Below are 14,770 nucleotides of genomic sequence, written 5' to 3'. Positions count from 1 at the left end.
AGGGCACACACAAGGTCTTGTGCTCACTGGGATCCAGGGCAAAAACAGTGACTTCATAGGAGGCTGGGCCAGACCTACCCGCTGGTCTTGCAAGGTCTCCAGGGGAGGTAGGGACAGCTGGGGCTCACTGTGGGGACAAGGACACTGGTGGCGGAAGTACTGGGGAATATTCATCAGCGTGAGCTCTTCTGGAGGCCACCATTTGGCACCAAGACCTGGCCCCACTCAACAGCCTGTAGGATCCTGGAAGGGCTCAGGCCGAACAACCAACAGGGCAGGAACACAGCCCCACCCATCAGCACAGGCTGCCTAAAGACTTCCAGAGCCCACAGCCACCTCTAAACATGCCCCTTGACATGGCCATGCCTACCAGAGGGCCAAGATCCAGCTCCACCCACCAGTGGGTAGATACCAGAAACAAGAAAACTACTATCCAGCAACCTGTAGAACCGAGTCTGCAAAAGCAGTTCAGAAGCTACCCTGGGAACAGCTGGTCTCTGGCCCTTGGGTGGGAGGGCTAGAGACGGGAGTGTACTACTGGGATGCATAGGACATCCCCTATAGAGGACCACCTCTCCAAGGTCAAGAAACATAAATAACATTCCATATACATTAAAATACAAATAGAAATTTAGACAATGAGATGGCAGAGGAATATGTTCCAGACGAAGGAACAAGACAAAACCCCACAAGAACAACTAAGTGATGTGGAGATAGGCAACCTACCCAAGAAAGAGTTCAGAGTAATGATTATAAAGATGATCCAGGAACTCAGGAAAAGAATGAATATCCAGAGCAAGAAGTTACAAGAAGTTTTTAACAAAGAGAAAATATAAAGGACCGCCAAAGAGTTCAAGAACACAATAAGTTAAATGAAAAAAACACCAGAAAGACTCAATAGCAGAATAAATAAGGCAGAATAATGGATAAGTGATCTGGAAGACAGAGTGGTGGAAATCATTGCCATAGAACAGAATAAAGTAAAAAAAGAATGAAAAGAAATCAGGAAAGTTTGAGACCTCTGGGACAAGGTCAAACACACCAACATTTGCATTATAGGGGTCCCAGAAGGAGAAGAGAGAGAGAAAGGGCCTGAGAAGATATTTGAAGAGATAATAGGTGAAAATGTCTCTAACATGGGAAACGAAACAGCCACCCAAGTCCAGGAAGCGCAGAGAGTCCCACACAGGATTAACCCAAGGAGGAACAAGCTGAGACACATAATAATCATTGACAAAAATGAAAGATAAAGAAAAAATATTAAAAGCAACAAGGGAAAGCAACAAATAACATACATGGGAATTCCCATACGGTTATCAGCTGATGTTTCATAAGAAACTCTGCAGGCCAGAAGGGAGTGACACAATATATTTAAAGTAATGAAAGGGAAAAACTTACAACCAAGAATACTCTACCCAGCAAGGCTCTCATTCAGATTTGATGGAGAAACTAAAAGCTTTACAGAGAAGCAAAAGCTAAGAGAATTCGGCACCACAAAACCAGCTCCATAACAAATACTAAAGGAGAGACTTCCATACAAGATGTCAGAGTAGAAGGACGTGCTATCACTCCCTCTTGCGAGAACACCAGAATCACAACTAACTGCTGGACAATCATTGACAGGAGGACACTGGAACTCACCAAAAAAGATACCCCACATCCAAAGACAAAGGAGAAGCCACAATGAGACGGTAGGAGGGATGCAATCACAGTAAAATCAAATCCCATAACTGCTGGGTGGATGACTCACAGAAGGGAGAACACTTATACCACAGAAGTCCGCCCACTGGAGTGAAGGTACTGAGCCCCACGTCAGGCTTCCCAACCAGGGGGTCTGGCAACGGGAGGAGGAATACCTAGAGAATAAGACTTTGAAGGCTAGTGGGATTTGATTGCAGGACTTTGACAGGACTGGGAGAAACAGAGACTCCACTCTTGGAGGGTACACACAAAGTAGTGTGCGCATCCGGACCCAGGGGAAGGAGCAGTGACCCCAGGGGAGACTGAACCAGACATACCTGCTAGTGTTGGAGGATATCCTGCAGAGGCGGGGGGTGGCTGTGGCTCACCGTGGGAACAAGGACACCGGCAGCAGAAGTTCCGGGAAGTACTCCTTGGCGTGAGCCCTCCCAGAGTCCGCCATTAGCCCCACCAAAGAGCCCAGGTAGGCTCTAGTGTTGGGTTGCCTCAGGCCAAACAACCAACAGGGAGGGAACCCAGCCCCACCCATCAGCAGTCAAGCAGATTAAAGTTTTACTGAGCTCTGTCCACCAGAGCAACAGCCAGCTCTACCCACCACCAGTCCCTCCCATCAGGAAACTTCCACAAGCCTCTTAGATAGCCTCACCCACCAGAGGGCAGACAGCACAAGCAAGAAGAACTACAATCCTGCACCCTGTGGAACAAAAACCACATTCACAGAAAGAGAGACAAGATGAAAAGGCAGAGGGCTGTGTACCAGATGAAGGAACAAGCTAAAACCCCAGAAAAAAACTAAATGAAGTGGAGATAGGCAACCTTCCAGAAAAAGAATTCAGAATAATGATAGTGAAGATGATCCAGGACCTCGGAAAAAGAATGGAGGCAAAGATGGAGAAGATGCAAGAAATGTTTAACAAAGACCTAGAAGAATGAAAGAACAACAAACAGAGATGAACAATACAATAACTGAAATAAAAACTACACTACAAGGAATCAATAGCAGAATAACTGAGGCAGAAGAACGGATAAGTGGCCTGGAAGACAGAATGGTGGAATTCACTGCTGCGGAACAGACTAAAGGAAAAAGAATGAAAAGAAATGAAGACAGCCTAAGAGACCTCTGGGATGACATTAAACGCAACAACATTCGCATTATAGGGGTCCCAAAATGAGAAGAGAGAGAGAAAGTACCAGAGAAAATATTTGAAGAGATTAGAGTCAAAAACTTCCCTAACATGGGAAAGGATATAGCCACCCAAGTCCAGGAAGTGCAGAGTCCCATACAGGATAAACCTAAGGAGAAACACGCCAAGACACATAGTAATCAAATTGGCAAAAATTAAAGACAAAGAAAACTTACTGAAAGCAGCAAGGGAAAAACGACAAATAACATATAAGGGAACTCCCATAAGGTTAACAGCTGATTTCTCAGCAGAAACTCTACAAGCCAGAAAGGAGTGGCATGATATACTTAAAGTGATGAAAGGGAAGAACCTACAACCAAGATTACTCTACCTGGCAAGGATCTCATTCAGATCTCATTCAGATTCGATGGAGAAATCAAAAGCTTTACAGACAAGCAAAAGCTAAGAGAATTCAGCAACACCAAACCAGCTCTACAACAAATGCTAAAGGAACATCTCTAAGTGGGAAACAAAAGAAAAGGACCTACAAAAACAAACCCAAAGCAATTAAGAAAATGGTCATAGGAACATACATATCGATAATTACCTTAAACGTGAATGGATTAAATGCTCCAACCAAAAGACACAGGCTTGCTGAATGGATACAAAAACAAGACCCATATATATGCTGTCTACAAGAGACCCACTTCAGACCTAGGGACACATACAGACTGAAAGTGAGGGGATGGAAAAAGATATTCCATGCAAATGGAAACCAAAAGAAAGCTGGAGTAGCAAAACTCATATCAGATAAAATAGACTTTAAAATAAAGAATGTTACAAGAGACAAGGAAGGACACTACATAATGATCAAGGGATCAATCCAAGAAGAAGATATAACAATTATAAATATATATGCATCCAACACAGGAGCACCTCAATACATAAGGCAAATGCTAACAGCTATAAAAGAGGAAATCGACAGTGACACAATAACAGTGGGGGACTTTAACACCTCACTTACACCAATGCACAGATCATCCAAAATGAAAATAAATAAGGAAACAGAAGCTTTAAATGACACAATGGACCAGATAGATTTAACTGATATTTATAGGACATTCCATCCAAAAACAGCAGATTACACTTTCTTCTCAAGTGCACACAGAACATTCTCCAGGACAGATCACATCTTGGGTCACAAATCAAGCCTCAGTAAATTTAAGAAAATTGAAATCATATCAAGCATCTTTTCTGACCACAACACTATGAGATTAGAAATGAATTACAGGGAAAAAAACGTAAAAAACACAAACACATGGAGGCTAAACAATACGTTACTAAATAACCAAGAGATCACTGAAGAAATCAGAGGAAATCAAAAAATGCCTAGAGAAAAATGACAATGAAAACACGACGATCCAAAACCTATGGGATGTAGTAAAAGCAATTCTAAGAGGGAAGTTTATAGCTATACAAGCCTACCTTAAGAAACAAGAAAAATCTCAAATAAACAATCTAGCCTTACACCTGAAGGAACTAGAGAAAGAACAAACAGAACCCAAAGTTAGCAGAAGGAAAGAAATCATAAAGATCAGAGCAGAAATAAATGAAATAGAAACAAAGAAAACAATAGCAAAGATCAATAAAACTAAAAGCTGGTTCTTTGAGAAGATAAACAAAATTGATAAACCTTTAGCCAGACTCATCAAGAAAAAGAGGGAGAGGACTCAAATCAATAAAATTAGAAATGAAAAAAGGAGAAGTTACAACAGACACCGCAGAAATACAAAGCATCCTAAGAGACTACTAAAAGCAACTCTATGCCAATAAAATGGACAACCTAGAAGAAATGGACAAATTCTTAGAAAGGTATAACCTTCCAAGACTGAACCAGGAAGAAATAGAAAATATGAACAGACCAATCACAAGTAATGAAATTGAAACTGTGATTAAAAATCTTCCAACAAACAAAAGTCCAGGACCAGACGGCTTCACAGGTGAATTCTATCAAACATTTAGAGAAGAGCTAACACCCATTCTTCTCAAACTCTTCCAAAAAATTGCAGAGGAAGGAACACTCCCAAACTCATTCTATGAGGCCACCATCACCCTGATACCAAAACCAGACAAAGATACTACAAAAAAAGAAAACTACAGACTGATATCACTGATGTATATAGATGCAAAAATCCTCAATAAAGTACTAGCAAACAGAATCCAACAGCACATTAAAAGGATCATACACCACGATCAAGTGGGATTTATTCCAGGGATGCAAGGATTCTTCAATATACGCAAATCAATCAATGTGATAAACCATATTAACAAATTGAAGAATAAAAACCATATGATCATCTCAATAGATGCAGAAAAAGCTTTTGACAAAATTCAACACCCATTTATGATAAAAACTCTCCAGAAAGTGGGCATAGAGGGAACCTACCTCAACATAATAAAGGCCATATACGACAAACCAACAGCAAACATCATTCTTAATGGTGAAAAACTGAAAGCATTTCCTCTAAGATCAGGAACAAGACAAGGATGTCCACTCTCACCACTATTATTCAACATAGTTTTGGAAGTCCTAGCCACGGCAATCAGAGAAGAAAAAGAAATAAAAGGAATACAAATTGGAAAAGAAGTAAAACTGTCACTGTTTGCAGATGACAGGATACTATACATAGAGAATCCTAAAGATGCCACCAGAAAACTACTAGAGCTAATCAATGAATTTGGTAAAGTTGCAGGATACAAAATTAATGCACAGAAATCTCTTGCATTCCTATACACTAATGATGAAAAATCTGAAAGAGAAATTAAGGAAACACTCCCATTTACCATTGCAACAAAAAGAATAAAATACCTAGGAATAAACCTACCTAGGGAGACAAAAGACCTGTATGCAGAAAACTATAAGACACTGATGAAAGAAATTAAAGATGATACCAACAGATGGAGAGATATACCATGTTCTTGGACTGGAAGAATCAATATTGTGAAAATGACTATAGTACCCAAAGCAATCTACAGATTCAATGCAATCCCTACCAAATTACCAATGGCATTTTTTACAGAACTAGAACAAAAAAATCTTAAAATTTGTATGGAGACACAAAAGACCCCAAACAGTCAAAGCAGTCTTGAGGGGAAAAAACGGAGCTGGAGGAATCAGACTCCCTGACTTCAGACTATACTACAAAGCTACAGTAATCAAGACAATATGGTACTGGCATAAAAACAGAAACATAGATCGATGGAACAAGACAGAAAGCCCAGAGATAAACCCATGCATCTATGGTCAACTAATCTATGACAAAGGAGGCAAGGATATACAATGGAGAAAAGACAGTCTCTTCAATAAGTGGTGCTGGGAAAACTGGACAGCTACATGTAAAATAATGAAATTAGAATGCTCCCTAACACCATACACAAAAATAAACTCAAAATGGATTCGAGACCTAAACGTAAGACTGGACACTATAAAACTCTTAGAGGAAAACATAGGAAGAACACTCTTTGACATAAATCACAGCAAGATCTTTTTTGATCCACCTCCTAGAGTAACGGAAATGAAAACAAAAATAAACAAATGGGACCTAATGAAACTTCAAAGCTTTTGCACAGCAAAGGAAACCATAAACAACATGAAAAGACAACCCTCAGAATGGGAGAAAATATTTGCAAACGAATCAATGGACAAAGGATTAATCTCCAAAATATATAAACAGCTCATGCAGCTCAATATTAAAAAAACAAACAACCCAATCCAAAAATGGGCAGAAGACCTAAATAGACATTTCTCCAAAGAAGACATACAGATGGCCAAGAAGAACATGAAAAGCTGCTCAACATCACTAATTATTAGAGAAATGCAAATGAAAAGTACAATGAGGTACCACCTCACACCAGTTAGAATGGGCGTCATCAGAAAATCTAGAAACAACAAATGCTGGAGAGGGTGTGGAGAAAAGGGAACCCTCTTGCACTGTTGGTGGGAATGTAAATTGATACAGCCACTATGGAGGACAGTATGGAGGTTCCTTAAAAAACTAAAAATAGAATTAGCATATGACTCAGCAATCCCATTACTGGGCATATACCCAGAGAATACCATAATTCAAAAAGACACATGCGGGCTTCCCTGGTGGCGCAGTGGTTGAGAATCTGCCTGCCAATGCAGGGGACGTGGGTTTGAGCCCTGGTCTGGGAAGATCCCACATGCCGCGGAGCAACTCGGCCCGTGAGCCACAATTACTGAGCCTGCGCGTCTGGAGCCTGTGCTCGGCAACGAGAGGCCGTGATAGTGAGAGGCCCGCGCACCGCGATGAAGAGTGGCCCCTGCACCGCTATGAAGAGTGGCCCCCGCTTGCCACAACTAGAGAAAGCCCTCGCACAGAAACGAAGACCCAACACAGCCATACATACATATATACATACATAAATAAAAAGAATGTAAGCAGACAAGAATAGCATTAAAAAATAATAATTAAAAAAAAAAAAAAAAAAGACACATGCACCCCAATGTTCATTGCAGCACTATTTACAATAGCCAGGTCATGGAAGCAACCTAAATGCCGATCGACAGACGAATGGATAAAGAAGATGTGGTACATATATACAATGGAATATTACTCAGCCATAAAAAGGAACGAAATTGAGTCATTTGTTGAGACGTGGATGGATCTAGAGACTGTCATACAGAGTGAAGTAAGTCAGAAAGAGAAAAACAAATATCGTATATTAACGCATATATGTGGAACCTAGAAAAATGGTACAGATGAACCGGTTTGCAGGGCAGAAATTGAGACATAGATGTAGAGAACAAACGTATGGACACCAAGGGAGGAAAGTGGCGGGGTGGGGGTGGGGGTGGTGGTGTGATGAATTGGGCGATTGGGATTGACATGTATACACTGATGTGTATAAAATTGATGACTAATAAGAACCTGCTGTGTAAAAAAATAAATAAAAAATTAAAAAAAAATACCCAAGACAGACTTGATAACTGGCTGAACACTAAATGAACACGCCAACCCATATCCAACCAGACCCACCACCAGAGGGTAAAAGACTTACCAGATTTGAGGTGTCTGAGCAAAATCTGTCATTACGCTATGTAAACACTGACATGACCTCTAGGACGTCAGTCTATAAAAAAACAAAAACAAATGCTAAAGGAACTTCTCTAGGTGGAAAAGAAAAGGCCACAAGTAGAAACAAGAAAATTATGAAATGGAAAAGCTCACCAGTAAAGGCAAACATACAGTAAAGGTAAGAAATTATCCACACAAAAATATGATATATAAACAGGTAATCATGAGAGGAGCAGAGTACAAATGTAGGTTATTTGAAATGCATTTGAAATTAAGAAATCAGCGACTTAAAACAATCATGTATGTATATAGACCATTATATCAAAACCTCATGGTAACTGAACACCAAAAATCTATAATAGATACACATACAAGAAAAAAAACCCAAACAAAAAAGGAATCCAAACACAACACTAAAGATAGTCATCAAATCACAAGTGAAGAGAACAAAAGAGAAAAGGAAGAAAAAAGACCTACAAAAACAAATCCAAAACAATTAACAAAATGGCAGTAAGAACATACTTATCGATAATCACCTTAAATGTAAAGGGATTAAATGCTCCAACCAAAAGACACAGACTGGCTGAATGGATACAAAATGAAAACACGTATATATGCTGTTTACAGGAGACCCACTTCAGATCTCGAGACACATGCAGAATGAAAGTGAGGGGATGGAAAATGTATTCCATGCAAATGAAAATCAATTAAAACCTGGAAGAGCAATACTCATATCAGACAACATAAACTTTATTATTATTTTTGATTCTTTTTTACATTGCAATTGTCTGTCTCTGAAGTCTTCTTTTAATATATATTAATTAATTTATTTATTATTTTTAGCTGCACCAGGTCTTAGTTGCAGCACGTGGGATCTTTGTTGTGGCATGCAGGATCTTTCGTTGAGGTGTGCAGTCTCTCCGTTGTGGAGCGTGGGCTTCTCTCTAGTTGTGGCATGTGGGTTTTCTCTCTCTAGTTGTGGCATGTGGGCTCTGTAGTTGTGCCATGTGGGCTTAGCTGCCCTGCGCTATGTGGGATCTTAGTTTCCTGACCAGAGATCGAACCTGTGTCCCCTGCATTGGAAGGCAGATTCTTTACCACTGGACCACCAGGGAAGTCTCCAAAATAGACTTTAAAATAAAGGTTATAAGAGACAAAGAAGGACACTACATAATGATCAAAGGATCAATCCAAGAAGATATAACAACTGTAAATATATGTGACCCAATATAGGAGCACCTCGATATATAAGCCAAATGTTAACAGACATAAAATGAGAAACTGACTAATACAATAATAGTGGGGGACTTTAACACCCCACTTACATCAATGGACAGCTCACCTAGACAGAAAATCAATAAGGAAACACAGGCCTTAAATGACACATTAGACCAGATGGACTTAATTAATATTTATATAGCATTCCGTCTGAAAGCAGCAGGATACACATTCTTTTTAATTGCACACGGAGCATTCTCCAGGGTAGATCACATTTTTGGCCTCGGTAAATTTAAGAAAATTGATATCATATCAAGTATCTTTTCCAACCACAACGTTATGAGATTAGAAATCAACTACAAGAAAAACACTGTAAAAACACAAACACGTGGAGGCTAAAGACTATGCTACTGAAAAACCAATGGATCACTGAAGAATTCAAAGAGACGAAGAATTCAGAAAATACGTAGAGACAAATGAAAATGGAAACATGATGATCCAAAGTCCATGAGAGGCAGTAAAAGCAGTTCTAAGAGGGAAGTTTATAGTGACACAAGCTTACCTCAGGAAACAAGAAAAATCTCAAACAGCCTAACCTTACACCTGAAGCAACTAGAGAAAGAAGAACGAGCAAAACCCAAAGTCAGTAGAAGGAAAGAAATCATAAAGATCATAGCAGAAAAAATGAAATAGAGATGAAGAAAACAATAGAAGAGCTCAATGAAACTAAAAGCTGGTTCTTTGAAAAGATAAACAAAATTGATAAATCCTTAGCTAGACTCATCAAGAAAAAAGAGGGCCCAAATCAATGAAATTAGAAATGAAAAAGGAGAAATTACAACCAACCCCACAGAAATACAAAGGACCATAAGAGACTGCTATAAGCAACTATAAAACGGACACTGCCAGCTATAAAATGCCAATAAAAAGGACAACCTAGAAGAAATGGACAAATTTTTAGAAAAGTACAATCACCCAAGACCAAACCAGGTAGATACAGAAAATATGAGTAGTCATATTACTAGCATTGAAATTGAATCAATTATTTAAAAACTCCCAATAAGCAGAGGTCCAGGACCAGAAGGCTTCACAGGTGAATTCTACCAAACATTTAGAGAATAGTTAACATCTATCTTTCTGAAACTATTCCAAATAATTTCAGAGGAAGGAACACTTCTGAACTCATTGTATGAGGCCACCATCACCCTGATACCAAAACTAGACAAAGAAACCACACAAAAAAAGAAAATTACAGGCCAATGTCACTGATGAACTCAGATTCAAAAATCCTCAACTAAATATTAGCAAACCAAATCCAACGATAGGTTAAAAGGATCATATACCATGATCAAGTGGGATTTATCCCACGGATGCAAGGATTTTTCAATATCTGCAAATCAATCAGTGTGATGCACCACATTAACACATTGAAGAATAAAAACCATATGATCAGCTCAATAGATGCAGAAAAAGCTTTTGATAAAATTCAACATCCATTTATGATAAAAACTCTCCAGAAAGTGGGCATAGAGGGAACCAACCTCAACATAATAAAGGCCATATATGACAAAACCACAGCTAATAGCATACTCAATGATGAAGAGCTGAAAGCATTTCCTCTAAGATCAGGAACAAGACAAAGATGTCCACTCTCACCACTTTCATTCAACATAGTTCTAGAAGTCCTAGCCACGGCAATCAGAAGAAAAAGAAATAAAAGGAATTCAAATTGGAATAGAAGAAGTAAAACTGTCACTATTTGCAGAAGACATGATACCATAGACAGAAAATCCTAAAGATGCCACCAGAAAACTACTAGAACTCATCAATGAAACTGGTAAAGTCACAGGATACAAAATTAATACACATAAATATGTTGCATTTCTATACACTAACAATGAAACATCAAAAAGAGAAATTAAGGAAACAATCCCATCACTGTCACATCAAAAAGAATAAAATACCTAGGAATAAACCTACCTAAGGAGGCAAAAGACCTGTACCCCAAAACCTGTAAGACACTGATGAAAGAAACTGAGGATGACACAAGAAGATGGAAACACTGTGTCTTGGGTTGGAAGAATCAATATTGTCAAAATGACTATACTACCCAAGGCAACCTTCAGATTCAATGCAATCCCTATCAAATTATGAACAGCATTCTTCACAGAACTAGACCAAAAAGTTTTAAAATTTGTATGGAAACAGAAAGGGCCCCGAATAGACAAAACAATCTTGCAAATGAAGAACTGAGATGGAGGAATCAGGCTCCCTGGCTTCAGACTATACTACAAAGTTACAGTCATCCAAACAGTATTGTACTGGCACAAAAACAGAAATATAGATCAATGGAACAGGATAGAAAGCCCAGAAATAAACCCATGCACCTATGGTCAATTAATCTATGACAAAGGAGGCAAGAATATACAATGGAAAAACGACAGTCTCTTCAATACATGGTGCTGTGAAAACCGGACAGCTACATGTAAAAGAATGAAATTAGAACATTCTCTTAACACCACACACAAAAATAAACTCAAAATGGACTAAAGACCTAAATGTGAGACTGGATACTATAAAACCTCTAGAGGAAAACATAGGAAGAACACTCGGACATAAATCGCAGCAGTATCTTTTTGTATCTCTCTGCTACAGTAATAGAAATAAAAACAAAAATAAATAAATGGGACCTAATTAAACTTAAAATCCTTTGCATGGCAAAGGAAACCATAAACAAACGAAAAGACAACCTATAGAATGGGAGAAAATATTTGCAAATGATGCCACTGACAAGGGTTTAACCTCCAAAAAATACAAACAGCTCACACAACTCAATAGTAAAATAACAAACAACCCAATCAAAAAATGGGCAGAAGATCTAGAGATTTCTCTAAAGAAGACATACAGATGGCCACAAGGCACATGAAAAGATGCTCAACATTGCTAATTATAGAGAAATGCAAATCAAAACTACCATGAGGTATCACCTCACACCAGTCAGAATGGCCATCATCAAAAAGTCTACAAATAATAAGTGCTAGAGAGGGTGTGGAGAAAAAGGAACCCTCTCACACTGTTGGTGGCAAAGTAAACTGGTACAGCCACTATGGAGAACACTATGGAGTTTCCTTAAAAACTAAAAATAGTGTTACCATATGATCCTGCAAGCCCACTCCTGGGAATATATCCAGAGAAAACCATAATTCAAAGAGATACATGCACCCCTATGTTTATAGCAGCACTGTTTACAATAGCCAAGACATGGAAGCAACCTAAATGTTCACCGAGAGATGAATGGATAAAGAAGATGTGATACACATACACACACACACACACACACACACACACACACACACACAACGGAATACTACTCAGCCATAAAAAAAATGAATAATACCATTTGCAGCAACACGGATGGACTTACGCTTTATCATACTAAGTGAAGTCAGACAGAGAAAGACAAATATCATATGATATCATTTATACGTGGAATCTCAAAAAAAAAAGATACAAATGAAATTATATACAAAACAGAAATAGACCCACAGACATAGAAAACCACTTACAATTACCAAAGGGGAAAGGGGGGAGAGAGGGATAAATTAGGAGTTTGGAATTAACATACACACACTACTATATATAAAATAGATAACCAAAAAGGATTTACTGTATAGCACAGGGAATTATACTCACTTTACAATAACTTATAAGGGAAAAGAATCTGAAAAAAAAAAAAAGATATATATGTATGTATAGCTGAATCACATTGATGTACACCTGAAACTAACACAACATTGTAAATCAACTATACTTCAATAAAACATTTAATTATAATAAAAATAAAATAAAATCATGACAAAAAAATAATTTAGGAATAAACCTAACCAAGGAGGTGAAATACTTATATGCTGAGAACAATAAAACGTTGATAAAGGATATTGAAGATGATTCAAAGAAACAGAAAGATATGCCACGTTGTTGGATTGGAAGAATTAATATAGTTAAAATGGCCATACTACCGAAAGCAATCTATGGATTTAATGTGATCAATATACCCATGACAGAAGTAGAACAAATAATCCTAAAATTTTATATGAAACAACAAAAGACCCAGAATTGCCAATGCAATCCTGAGGAAAAAAAACAAAGCTGGAGGCATAACCCTCCCAGAATTCAGACAATACTACAAAGCTACACTAAGTAAAATAGCATGGTACTGGCACAAAAACAGACATATGGATCAACGGAACAGAATAGAGAGCCCAGAAATAAGCCCACACACCTGCAGTCAATTAATTTCCGACAAAGGAGGCAAGACTATACAGTGGAGAAAAAACAGTCTCTTCAGCAAGTGCTGTTGGGAAAGCTGGACAGTCGTATATAAATCCATGAAGTTAGAACACTCCCTCACACCATACACAAAAATACACTGAAAATACAAGATATGACAAGATAAACACAAGATATGGCACCGTAAAACTCCTAGAAGAGAATACAGGCAAAAACATTCTCTGACATAAATTGTAGCAATGTTTTCTTAGGTCAGTCTCCCAAGGTAACAGAAATAAAAGCAAAAATAAACAAATGGGACCCAGTCAAGCTTATATGCTTTTGGACAGCAAAGGGAACCATAAACAAAACAAAAAGACAACCTATGGACTAGGAGAAAATATTCACAAACGATGCAACTGACAAGGGCTTAACTTCCAAAATATACCAACAGCTCATACAACTCAATAGTAAAATGAAAGACAATGCAATTAAAAATGGACAGAAGGCCTGAATAGACATCTTTCCAAAGACATACAGATGGCCAACAGGCACACGAAAAGATGCTCAACATTGCTAATAATTAGAGAAATGCAAGTCAAAACTACAATGAGGTATCACCTCACACATGTCAGAATGGCCATCATCAAAAAGTCTACAAATAAATGCTGGAGAGGGTGTGGAGAAAAGAGAACCCTCCTATATTGCTGGCAGGAATGTAAATTGGTGCAGCCACTATGGACAACAGTATGGAGGTTCCTTTAAAAACTAAAAATAGAGTTGCCATATGATCCCACTCCTGGGCATATATCCAGAAAAGACAAAAATTCGAAAAGATACATGCACCACAATGTTCACAGTAGCACTATTTACAACATCCAGATGTGGTCTCTACCATCTCCTACTAAAGGAGGGACCCTTGAAAAAAATGTCTGAGGCAGGAAATATACAAGGTAAGCCTGGGTTATCTTATGCTAGAAAGCAAGGAACTATCAAAAAATCCTGTATGAAGTCAAAGTGTATCAAGTCAACAAGATACAGGACCCAAGAGTAGAAGGATTAATTTGAGCATCAAAATAATGTCTGGAGTAGACTGAAACATTAAATACACAGGAAATCTACAAGCTCATGATAGTGAAAAGTCATTTGTTTCCTTTGGAAGTTGCTAGAGCACCAACTCACTCTAAAAATCATGCATTTATCTGGTCTTTAAGAAATGTATTTCAGGAAGATAAATTGTTAAGTTCCTTACAGAAAAATTCCAGCTAATGCAGAAAAAGTGATGGAATTTAGAAAATCACCATTAATTGAAATAGAGGTCAGGGTAACATACACCAGTGAAATGCTAAAATCGTTAGG

Source organism: Balaenoptera physalus (genome assembly GCF_965194825.1).
Source record: "Balaenoptera physalus genome assembly, chromosome: 1".
Taxonomy (NCBI): Eukaryota; Metazoa; Chordata; class Mammalia; order Artiodactyla; family Balaenopteridae; genus Balaenoptera; species Balaenoptera physalus.
The sequence above is the reverse complement of the archived record's forward strand: the minus strand, read 5'-3'. Positions refer to the sequence as shown.